A 12811-nucleotide genomic window follows, 5' to 3' on the forward strand; every position below is an offset into this window, starting at 1 on the left:
ACAAATTTAATCAGTCAGGTAAATCATTGTCTCCTTCGTTGTTCGTCCTTATTCGGTGCCCTTTATGGACCATACTCAGTTATTTTTTTAAAGAATCAAGTTTTGTCCTTCGTTAAACCTTATCTCGAAAGAGTATTCTTGAGAATGAAAGGTTCTGGTCTATACTATTTATGCAATATCTCCTTAGTTTCTTAGTGAAACTGACTATTTTGTCGAATATTCTACTAAATAATTCAACGCGAAAATATAAATGAAACCACTATGGAATAGAAATTTACTGGAATATCTTAATTACAATTTTTACTGTTTTTAACGAACCCTGCATATATCTTGAAAATTATTTTATTATACCAACACAACTTATTCAGTTCACAAAAAAACACATAATTTTGAATACTTTTAAATAAATAACTTATTTGTAAGACATAATTTTATAATGAACCTACAAATTTCAGATATATATATTTTTCAGGTTGATGGACATTTTTGAGACTAAACCGTTCGACTACGTCCAGAGTGTTTATTATTTCCAAGTACAAAAACACTCCTGGGTGCATCCTCTTGAAGAAATTGACAAAGTGGCCATTCAGAAAACGTTAGCTGTATTCCTAATATATTTGTTTAGTTGCAGCATAGCAGCACTCATATGTTTAGTGAGGTGTATTTGCGCATATACGCTGTTTTGAATTAAGAAATAATAGTGACTCTACAAATTGTGAGAAAACCAGGAACAAAGAAATGTAAAGCGTTTCTTACTCGGGGAAGGATAACTGGTAGGTGACTTAAGTGAAAAAGATTGACCAATCGCTTCATAAATATTCACTTATTTTTAGCTACCTGTTAGTTAAACCCATAAGAAGCTTCTCGCTTAATCCAAGCTACTCAAGAAGGTGACCAACAATTGTTTTCGTGAAATATAAAAACAGTTGCCCGTTTCAATTTATTTTAAAAACAGAATTAAATATAGATGTAAATTCTAAACTGACGTATATTTTTAGTTAATACTGAGCCTTGGTTCATTTTACTTGAATAATATTAAGGAAACTCACCGCAGCTTCATTTCTTATTAGTTACTGTGAAGTGTTGTTGTGTTTGTTGTCGTCCCCATTTGCAACACTTTCCATACCTTTTTAATCAGTAAACATATCAAAACCATTTTCTTAAGATATACTTAATAGGGTTCCATCTACCTGCCAAACCACGTTTCGCTGGTTAAAACTAGTTAGCGGCGATTTATCAGCCCCTTTCATCCGACCCCCTTAAACACTTTTCAAAAAAATACGCAGTCTTATAATTTTGGATCCGATTGACTTTTAAATTTCGTTTAATTTTAATCTTTATTACTTCTATACCTCTACACTGTGTGCACGTTTCAGCTCTGTCAGGTAATCAGTGGTACAACAGCCCCCATTTTTCCGATTTTGGGCGTCACTTTTTATAATTTTAGGTCCGATTGTCTTTAAAATACCGTTTCAATTTGTAATCTATATTACTGCTATACCTTTTACACTGTGTGCAAGTTTCAGCTTTGTCAGGTAAACAGGGGGGGGGGGGATGACCCGTACCTGAGTGCTTTGGGCAGCCTCCTTTTCTCATTTGTGTGTGTGATCAGAAGTACAAATAAGTGTGATCTGAAGTTACAAATAAGTGTGATCTGAAGTTACAAATAAGTGTGATCTGAAGTAACAGATAAGTTTGATCATAAGTAACAATTCAGTGTGATCAAAAGTAACAATTAGGTGTGATCAAAAGTAACAAATCAATTTAAGTACAAATAAGTGTGTCCGTGGATATATATATATATTGGTTATGTCACCGGCGTTGCTAGATGATCTGTATAGATCAAACAATCTTAACACATCAGGAGGATTGTGTGTATTCTGACCATCGTACGTTTGGTTTTTAATCTATATAACTGCTAATTTTCCTAGTTCAGTAAGAATTGGACGAATTCTTATCCACTCTTTCCCCAAGAACTTAAGAGAATGGTGAACGACATTTTCACTTCTCAATGTCAGAAAAAAAGGACGTATATATTTAGCCCTCCCTAAAAATTACGGTCTACTCCCATGGTCAAGTCACTTTCTGGCCATCCGCGGTGACGCCTTTCCGACGTCGAATAAAAAAGGTAGTGACTAGGGAAAAACGGGGGGTGCATCTTGCCTCGTATGTATTTGGAAATGCTCGGTTTTTCGGAGAAGTGCCAGGCGAGCCTTGGATATAGTACAACCTTTTGTACGTTATAGATACGATATATTCCTATGCATTGTTATTGGCGGACCAGACTCATTTTTCGAATGTAGGGGTTGGGCGTGAAATGGAAGATCATTTTTCCCCAAGAGTATTTTCTTTGCTTATATTCTTTTGAGATCGCCAGTACTTAGTTAGAATCCTGAGGTTTAATGCTCTTGCCAGTAGTCAGAAAGAAACGTGAGGTATAACGCTCTTGCGGTATATATTCACGTGAATATTTTCTAGCTAATCGATTTTTAATTTTTAATTTAGTCACATTTGGAATTCTATTTTGTGGGTCTTTTGTTGTTTTTTTGTAATTTTTGTTTTGTGCTGCGATTGATTGTAACACCCACCGAGTTTATGTTTTGGATTATTTTTATTTTCCGGAAGTTATATTAGGCCCAAATATCTACATGCACTATGTGGAACTATTATTACGGCCTTGGCTGACTTGTTAGTTGATACAATTTTATCGCAGTCTTTTTGAAGTTTGTTTATTAAAGTGAACATTCGGAATGTTTTCTAATTTATACTTCTAGAGGTTAATATGGTTTTTACTTTCGCTCACTGAAAAACTATTGTCTTCTAAAGTATTAATTTTTGTGGTTTGCAGCTTATTCACAAACAAATCTCCTTTTCTTTGAGTTCTTATGAATATCTTATTTTTCCAAATCAAACGATAATTTCTTACGGTTACATTCGACTCTCTATTGCTTTGTACTTTCTGTTTCGTTATTAACCTTTTAATTACGTCCTCCCAATACGACCCCTGAGTGTTTTTCAAGAATCTAGGATCGTTTTAAAATTAGGGCTTCTATGTTATAGTGAGCATAGGGGGACTAGAAATATTCGTTACATCCCTCCCCTCAAGCCCAACTTGAAACTGGCTTAGGGATCACCCTTAAGATTGCGCACGTGGAAGATCAACTTTTCTCACGCCGTCCAGCCTCTGACGAACCGTTCAAGCTGTACTACCAGGAAGTTATCGGTTTATGCTAACAGCTAAAGAGAGTCGTCAGCGAATAAGAAAGTGTTCGACATTAGATGCGAGGTCTCAAATTCGCAAGGGCCATAAAATTGGTGAAGCAGTTTCTCGGCTCTGCCGCGTCGGCTGGTGTGCCGATGAAGATGGACTAAGTCTCCGCCGGTGAAGGAACTGTACCGGTGGGTCTCGTTGTAGAGTATGGTTGGACGTTATTGAACCTTAGAAATGTGCTGACTGGCTTTCTCCCGGCGAGTGGTGACGTTTTCGGAGTTTACCAGGGCAGGTGTAATGGTGGGTAGAGTGCGGTCCATAGGGCCAAGTCTGGCGTGGTTATATACCAGCTGGAAAGGCGTTGTCTGCGTTGACTATGGACCGGCGGTGTTGTAAGTGAACGCGGCTGTGTGAATTGCCTCGTCCCAGTTCTCGTGCTTGTCGTCGACGTATCTCAAAAGTATATCGGCGCACGTCATGTTGAGTCGCTTCGTTAGGCCATTGTTCTGGGGGTGGTAACCCATCCTCCAACTCTTTGATATATATATACGGAGTACCGGGAAGAAAGAAAGACAAAAAAGTGTTGGACAACGAACCCGAAAATGTCGGAAACCAAAAAAAAAGAGAGACATGGTCTCCAAAAACTTACGCTAGCCGCGAAAATAGTCACACCCGCGCAAAACCGGGAAGTTGAAAACTTCACCGCACCCACCGAATGTTCGGACTTTTTCGAGACCTCGATGGATCTTCGTCGCAGCGGACAGGACTGAGTAGCCCAATGACTATTAAATGCCATAGACTAATTGAAGGCCGCTGGCCGGAAATTCGTAACTTTCAGTAAACCCTGGCATCCCAATTTATTTGATACTTTGATTAATTTTAGTAGCAAACGTTTTAGAACGCATGTTTTGGATTTAATTGATCCATTGGTAATTTTGTAAATGTTTTAGAATATATGTTTTGGTAGGATGTGCATGAGCATGTTATTTTGGGAAAATGCTCGCGGATAAACAGTAGTTATGTCGATATTTTTAATAACTTAGTTAATTAATGGGCCAAATAATGATAAATCCAGGACATGACTCTATGCGAAAAAACCGTCCAACAGCGCTAACACCCGACCACTATTGCCCCCTATTGCGAAAAACGCGCGATCGCGGACCTACGTCATTTTGGGGGCAAATTGTTTAGGGACAGTTTTAAAAAATAATGCACGTTGTAGTAAATATCCTGGAATATTTATTCACAGTTATCATATATACTGTGTTTATTTATTTTTATAGTACTAAGTTCATAATTAGAATAATATATATAATTATATAATATTAAACACTAACTTTCCTAGAAACGTTAAAATTAATCTAAAAATGAGGAACAAAATATGGCAGGATTTTCGAATTACAACCGCCACTTATTTCCGAATTCGACAACGGGAAATTTCTTATTGGTTTTACTCCCCTACTGAAATGGCTGCCTGTATCTTTTGGTGGACGACCGATTTAGTACCTGTAAAGGTACCAGAGTCATGTCCTGAATTTATCATTATTTGGCCCATGGTTAATTGTTGTATGAAGTGTTATTATTTTGATTATGTGAATAACAACTAATAATTTTAATTCAATAATTTAAACCCACTCTTGGTATGACACCCTTGAAATTAATCTTATCCGCCTTCTCTTATTTGTAAGCCTTGTAGTGTGTAGTATTAACTTAATGATAACGCTTGGCATAGGTGGCCACTGCAGGTAATTAGTGGGTAGATGTATTTGTGTTTAGAGGTTTATTTGTTTTTAGTTCCACATGGAGATATATATATATCGAAGGGGGACTATTGCTATGGACGGATTGTCGTTAAGTGTTTGTTGTAGTTGTTGCTGCGAAAAATTATTCATTAATATAATTTATATTAACGCCGGCGCCGGGACTCGACCACAGATAGCCACTGGCCGCGTAAACTCGTTAACCGACGCCTTACCAATCGAACCACGCCTTTCTCTTAAATATGTCGCTTGAACTTTTACAATTGAACAATGGCCCCGGAACTAGCCTTCTTTAAACGAAAATATATTTTTTAAATTCTAGTTCCTGGGCGTAAAGATTTTCTTTACCGTGTTTTCTGTTTACTCAAAGAAAAAAACCAGAATAGTTATATGATAAAAACTCGCACTAGCTATAGCTGCAGGTGATAGATCCATGTTCAACTTTCACCTAAGAAGGATCTATCATGGATTAATCATGGATTCAACACTAAAGGATGTTCCACGAGCAAAGATTTCAATGCCGAGTTCGCGTTGGCTCGGTCGTAACGTGTTTCCTCCCCCGCGCTTAACTCCCCTAGGGGATATGATTTTGTGGGGCCATCTGATCCATCTCGTATTTTATTTCAATAATTTCGCGGGTTTTTAGAACTTCGTGATTTTCGTCTGCTCTTTTAGTTGATGATTATAACCACATGGATCAAAACACGCTTCTTTTATCAATGTTCAATTTCGTTTAAAATTACAAATAGTAAAGGTTGAATCTGCAAAGCTTCAAATCCTAAAATAAGGATCTTTGGTAAGTAGATAAACAAAGTATCATTGTATGCACGTTTGTTTGCCCCTGGATAGAAACAATTTCCGGTTTGCGGGCCCGCGGCGCTAGGTGGCAAGGTTACAGAGTATTTTTGCGTTTTTTCGCTCGTGGAACATTCCTTAGTGTTTAATCTATGGATTAATCAAACGGAAATAGATTCTTCTTAGGTGAAAGTTGAATTTAGTTGTAGCGCGTCACATTTAATCAAACGGCAATAGATTTTTCTTAGGTGAAACATGGATTAAAAAAACTAAGGATGTTCAGCAGAGCTAGAATCATTAAAAATACTTGCCCCGAACGCTCTCTCGCGGGTGAAATCGTCAAAACGGATGTGATATTTTATTTGATGCGTGATGCGTCACACGTGACCTAGGCTATCGAAACCGTGTATGGTCAGAAGTAATTAGTGTGGCCTTTCTTATCGAAACCGTTTATGGTCAGAAGTAATAAGTGTGGCACTTTCTTATCGAAGTCCTTTATGTGTGGCACGAAACAACTTTATCCCCTTCTTGGCGAACTTGTATAAATTGTATAGTTGGTCCAGCGATTTGGTCTCATTTGATAGAACTCTTTGACGCGCAGGCAGTGCCGTTAATTTCCGCCCCCTCCGACCAGCCCCCTTAAAGGGAGAGTGACCGAAAAAAACAAGTTGGTCTCATTCGATAGAACTCTTTGACGCGCAGGCAGTCCCGTTAATTTCCGCCCCCTCCGACCAGCCCCCTTAAAGGGAGAGTGACCGAAAAAAAACAAGTTGGTCTCATTCGATAGAACTCTTTGACGCGCAGGCAGTGCCGTTAATTTCCGCCCCCTCCGACCAGCCCCCTTAAAGGGAGAGTGACCGAAAAAAAACAAGTTGGTCTCCTTCGATAGAACTCTTTGACGCGCAGGCAGTGCCGTTAATTTCCGCCCCCTCCGACCAGCCCCCTTAAAGGGAGAGTGACCGAAAAAAACAAGTTGGTCTCATTCGATAGAACTCTTTGACGCGCACGCAGCGCCGTTAATTTCCGCCCCCTCCAACCAGCCCCCTTAAAGGGAGAGTGACAGAAAAAAAACAGTTGGTCTCATTAGATAGAACTCTTTGACGCGCACGCAGCGCCGTTAATTTCCGCCCCCTCCGACCAGCCCCCTTAAAGGGAGAGTGACAGAAAAAAAACAGTTGGTCTCATTAGATAGAACTCTTTGACGCGCACGCAGCGCCGTTAATTTCTGCCCCCTCCAACCAGCCCCCTTAAAGGGAGAGTGACCGAAAAAAAACAGTTGGTCTCATTAGATAGAACTCTTTGACGCGCAGGCAGTGCCGTTAATTTCCGCCCCCTCCGACCAGCCCCCTTAAAGGGAGAGTGACCGAAAAAAACAAGTTGGTCTCATTCGATAGAACTCTTTGACGCGCAGGCAGTGCCGTTAATTTCCGCCCCCTCCGACCAGCCCCCTTAAAGGGAGAGTGACCGAAAAAAAACAAGTTGGTCTCATTCGATAGAACTCTTTGACGCGCAGGCAGTGCCGTTAATTTCCGCCCCCTCCGACCAGCCCCCTTAAAGGGAGAGTGACCGAAAAAAACAAGTTGGTCTCATTCGATAGAACTCTTTGACGCGCAGGCAGTCCCGTTAATTTCCGCCCCCTCCGACCAGCCCCCTTAAAGGGAGAGTGTGCGAAAAAAAACAAGTTGGTCTCATTCGATAGAACTCTTTGACGCGCAGGCAGTGCCGTTAATTTCCGCCCCCTCCGACCAGCCCCCTTAAAGGGAGAGTGACCGAAAAAAAACAAGTTGGTCTCATTCGATAGAACTCTTTGACGCGCAGGCAGTGCCGTTAATTTCCGCCCCCTCCGACCAGCCCCCTTAAAGGGAGAGTGACCGAAAAAAACAAGTTGGTCTCATTCGATAGAACTCTTTGACGCGCACGCAGCGCCGTTAATTTCCGCCCCCTCCAACCAGCCCCCTTAAAGGGAGAGTGACAGAAAAAAAACAGTTGGTCTCATTAGATAGAACTCTTTGACGCGCACGCAGCGCCGTTAATTTCCGCCCCCTCCGACCAGCCCCCTTAAAGGGAGAGTGACAGAAAAAAAACAGTTGGTCTCATTAGATAGAACTCTTTGACGCGCACGCAGCGCCGTTAATTTCTGCCCCCTCCAACCAGCCCCCTTAAAGGGAGAGTGACCGAAAAAAAACAGTTGGTCTCATTAGATAGAACTCTTTGACGCGCAGGCAGTGCCGTTAATTTCCGCCCCCTCCGACCAGCCCCCTTAAAGGGAGAGTGACCGAAAAAAAACAAGTTGGTCTCATTCGATAGAACTCTTTGACGCGCAGGCAGTCCCGTTAATTTCCGCCCCCTACGACCAGCCCCCTTAAAGGGAGAGTGACCGAAAAAAACAAGTTGGTCTCATTCGATAGAACTCTTTGACGCGCAGGCAGTGCCGTTAATTTCCGCCCCCTCCGACCAGCCCCCTTAAAGGGAGAGTGACCGAAAAAAAACAAGTTGGTCTCATTCGATAGAACTCTTTGACGCGCAGGCAGTCCCGTTAATTTCCGCCCCCTCCGACCAGCCCCCTTAATGGGAGAGTGACCGAAAAAAAACAAGTTGGTCTCATTCGATAGAACTCTTTGACGCGCAGGCAGTCCCGTTAATTTCCGCCCCCTCCGACCAGCCCCCTTAAAGGGAGAGTGACCGAAAAAAAACAAGTTGGTCTCATTCGATAGAACTCTTTGACGCGCAGGCAGTGCCGTTAATTTCCGCCCCCTCCGACCAGCCCCCTTAAAGGGAGAGTGACCGAAAAAAACAAGTTGGTCTCATTCGATAGAACTCTTTGACGCGCAGGCAGTGCCGTTAATTTCCGCCCCCTCCGACCAGCCCCCTTAAAGGGAGAGTGACCGAAAAAAAACAAGTTGGTCTCATTCGATAGAACTCTTTGACGCGCAGGCAGTCCCGTTAATTTCCGCCCCCTCCGACCAGCCCCCTTAAAGGGAGAGTGACCGAAAAAAAACAAGTTGGTCTCATTCGATAGAACTCTTTGACGCGCAGGCAGTGCCGTTAATTTCCGCCCCCTCCGACCAGCCCCCTTAAAGGGAGAGTGACCGAAAAAAAACAAGTGGGTCTCATTCGATAGAACTCTTTGACGCGCAGGCAGTGCCGTTAATTTCCGCCCCCTCCGACCAGCCCCCTTAAAGGGAGAGTGACCGAAAAAAACAAGTGGGTCTCATTCGATAGAACTCTTTGACGCGCAGGCAGTGCCGTTAATTTCCGCCCCCTCCGACCAGCCCCCTTAAAGGGAGAGTGACCGAAAAAAACAAGTTGGTCTCATTCGATAGAACTCTTTGACGCGCAGGCAGTCCCGTTAATTTCCACCCCCTCCGACCAGCCCCCTTAAAGGGAGAGTGACCGAAAAAAACAAGTTGGTCTCATTCGATAGAACTCTTTGACGCGCAGGCAGTGCCGTTAATTTCCGCCCCCTCCGACCAGCCCCCTTAAAGGGAGAGTGACCGAAAAAAAACAAGTTGGTCTCATTCGATAGAACTCTTTGACGCGCAGGCAGTCCCGTTAATTTCCGCCCCCTCCGACCAGCCCCCTTAAAGGGAGAGTGACCGAAAAAAAACAAGTTGGTCTCATTCGATAGAACTCTTTGACGCGCAGGCAGTCCCGTTAATTTCCGCCCCCTCCGACCAGCCCCCTTAAAGGGAGAGTGACCGAAAAAAAACAAGTTGGTCTCATTCGATAGAACTCTTTGACGCGCAGGCAGTGCCGTTAATTTCCGCCCCCTCCGACCAGCCCCCTTAAAGGGAGAGTGACCGAAAAAAACAAGTTGGTCTCATTCGATAGAACTCTTTGACGCGCAGGCAGTGCCGTTAATTTCCGCCCCCTCCGACCAGCCCCCTTAAAGGGAGAGTGACCGAAAAAAAACAAGTTGGTCTCATTCGATAGAACTCTTTGACGCGCAGGCAGTCCCGTTAATTTCCGCCCCCTCCGACCAGCCCCCTTAAAGGGAGAGTGACCGAAAAAAAACAAGTTGGTCTCATTCGATAGAACTCTTTGACGCGCAGGCAGTGCCGTTAATTTCCGCCCCCTCCGACCAGCCCCCTTAAAGGGAGAGTGACCGAAAAAAACAAGTGGGTCTCATTCGATAGAACTCTTTGACGCGCAGGCAGTGCCGTTAATTTCCGCCCCCTCCGACCAGCCCCCTTAAAGGGAGAGTGACCGAAAAAAACAAGTGGGTCTCATTCGATAGAACTCTTTGACGCGCAGGCAGTGCCGTTAATTTCCGCCCCCTCCGACCAGCCCCCTTAAAGGGAGAGTGACCGAAAAAAACAAGTTGGTCTCATTCGATAGAACTCTTTGACGCGCAGGCAGTCCCGTTAATTTCCGCCCCCTCCGACCAGCCCCCTTAAAGGGAGAGTGACCGAAAAAAACAAGTTGGTCTCATTCGATAGAACTCTTTGACGCGCAGGCAGTGCCGTTAATTTCCGCCCCCTCCGACCAGCCCCCTTAAAGGGAGAGTGACCGAAAAAAAACAAGTTGGTCTCATTCGATAGAACTCTTTGACGCGCAGGCAGTCCCGTTAATTTCCGCCCCCTCCGACCAGCCCCCTTAAAGGGAGAGTGACCGAAAAAAAACAAGTTGGTCTCATTCGATAGAACTCTTTGACGCGCAGGCAGTGCCGTTAATTTCCGCCCCCTCCGACCAGCCCCCTTAAAGGGAGAGTGACCGAAAAAAAACAAGTGGGTCTCATTCGATAGAACTCTTTGACGCGCAGGCAGTGCCGTTAATTTCCGCCCCCTCCGACCAGCCCCCTTAAAGGGAGAGTGACCGAAAAAAACAAGTGGGTCTCATTCGATAGAACTCTTTGACGCGCAGGCAGTGCCGTTAATTTCCGCCCCCTCCGACCAGCCCCCTTAAAGGGAGAGTGACCGAAAAAAACAAGTTGGTCTCATTCGATAGAACTCTTTGACGCGCAGGCAGTCCCGTTAATTTCCGCCCCCTCCGACCAGCCCCCTTAAAGGGAGAGTGACCGAAAAAAAACAAGTTGGTCTCATTTGATAGAACTCTTTGACGCGCAGGCAGTGCCGTTAATTTCCGCCCCCTCCGACCAGCCCCTTAAAGGGAGAGTGACCGAAAAAAACAAGTTGGTCTCATTCGATAGAACTCTTTGACGCGCACGCAGCGCCGTTAATTTCCGCCCCCTCCAACCAGCCCCCTTAAAGGGAGAGTGACAGAAAAAAAACAGTTGGTCTCATTAGATAGAACTCTTTGACGCGCACGCAGCGCCGTTAATTTCCGCCCCCTCCGACCAGCCCCCTTAAAGGGAGAGTGACAGAAAAAAAACAGTTGGTCTCATTAGATAGAACTCTTTGACGCGCACGCAGCGCCGTTAATTTCTGCCCCCTCCAACCAGCCCCCTTAAAGGGAGAGTGACAGAAAAAAAACAGTTGGTCTCATTAGGTAGAACTCTTTGACGCGCAGGCAGTGCCGTTAATTTCCGCCCCCTCCGACCAGCCCCCTTAAAGGGAGAGTGACTGAAAAAAAACAAGTTGGTCTCATTCGATATAACTCTTTGACGCGCAGGCAGTCCCGTTAATTTCCGCCCCCTCCGACCAGCCCCCTTAAAGGGAGAGTGACCGAAAAAAAACAAGTTGGTCTCATTCGATAGAACTCTTTGACGCGCAGGCAGTGCCGTTAATTTCCGCCCCCTCCGACCAGCCCCCTTAAAGGGAGAGTGACCGAAAAAAAACAAGTTGGTCTCATTCGATAGAACTCTTTGACGCGCAGGCAGTCCCGTTAATTTCCGCCCCCTCCGACCAGCCCCCTTAAAGGGAGAGTGACCGAAAAAAAACAAGTTGGTCTCATTCGATAGAACTCTTTGACGCGCAGGCAGTGCCGTTAATTTCCGCCCCCTCCGACCAGCCCCCTTAAAGGGAGAGTGACCGAAAAAAACAAGTTGGTCTCATTCGATAGAACTCTTTGACGCGCAGGCAGTGCCGTTAATTTACGCCCCCTCCGACCAGCCCCCTTAAAGGGAGAGTGACCGAAAAAAACAAGTTGGTCTCATTCGATAGAACTCTTTGACGCGCAGGCAGTCCCGTTAATTTCCGCCCCCTCCGACCAGCCCCCTTAAAGGGAGAGTGACCGAAAAAAAACAAGTTGGTCTCATTCGATAGAACTCTTTGACGCGCAGGCAGTGCCGTTAATTTCCGCCCCCTCCGACCAGCCCCCTTAAAGGGAGAGTGACCGAAAAAAAACAAGTTGGTCTCATTTGATAGAACTCTTTGACGCGCAGGCAGTGCCGTTAATTTCCGCCCCCTCCGACCAGCCCCTTAAAGGGAGAGTGACCGAAAAAAACAAGTTGGTCTCATTCGATAGAACTCTTTGACGCGCACGCAGCGCCGTTAATTTCCGCCCCTTCCAACCAGCCCCCTTAAAGGGAGAGTGACAGAAAAAAAACAGTTGGTCTCATTAGATAGAACTCTTTGACGCGCACGCAGCGCCGTTAATTTCCGCCCCCTCCGACCAGCCCCCTTAAAGGGAGAGTGACAGAAAAAAAACAGTTGGTCTCATTAGATAGAACTCTTTGACGCGCACGCAGCGCCGTTAATTTCTGCCCCCTCCAACCAGCCCCCTTAAAGGGAGAGTGACAGAAAAAAAACAGTTGGTCTCATTAGGTAGAACTCTTTGACGCGCAGGCAGTGCCGTTAATTTCCGCCCCCTCCGACCAGCCCCCTTAAAGGGAGAGTGACTGAAAAAAAACAAGTTGGTCTCATTCGATATAACTCTTTGACGCGCAGGCAGTCCCGTTAATTTCCGCCCCCTCCGACCAGCCCCCTTAAAAGGGAGAGTGACCGAAAAAAACAAGTTGGTCTCATTCGATAGAACTCTTTGACGCGCAGGCAGTGCCGTTAATTTCCGCCCCCTCCGACCAGCCCCCTTAAAGGGAGAGTGACCGAAAAAAAACAAGTTGGTCTCATTCGATAGAACTCTTTGACGCGCAGGCAGTCCCGTTAATTTCCGCCCCCTCCGACCAGCCCCCTTAAAGGGAGAGTGA

Source organism: Leiobunum rupestre, chromosome 2 (assembly GCF_980474605.1).
Source record: "Leiobunum rupestre chromosome 2, qqLeiRupe1.1.hap1, whole genome shotgun sequence".
NCBI lineage: Eukaryota > Metazoa > Arthropoda > Arachnida > Opiliones > Sclerosomatidae > Leiobunum > Leiobunum rupestre.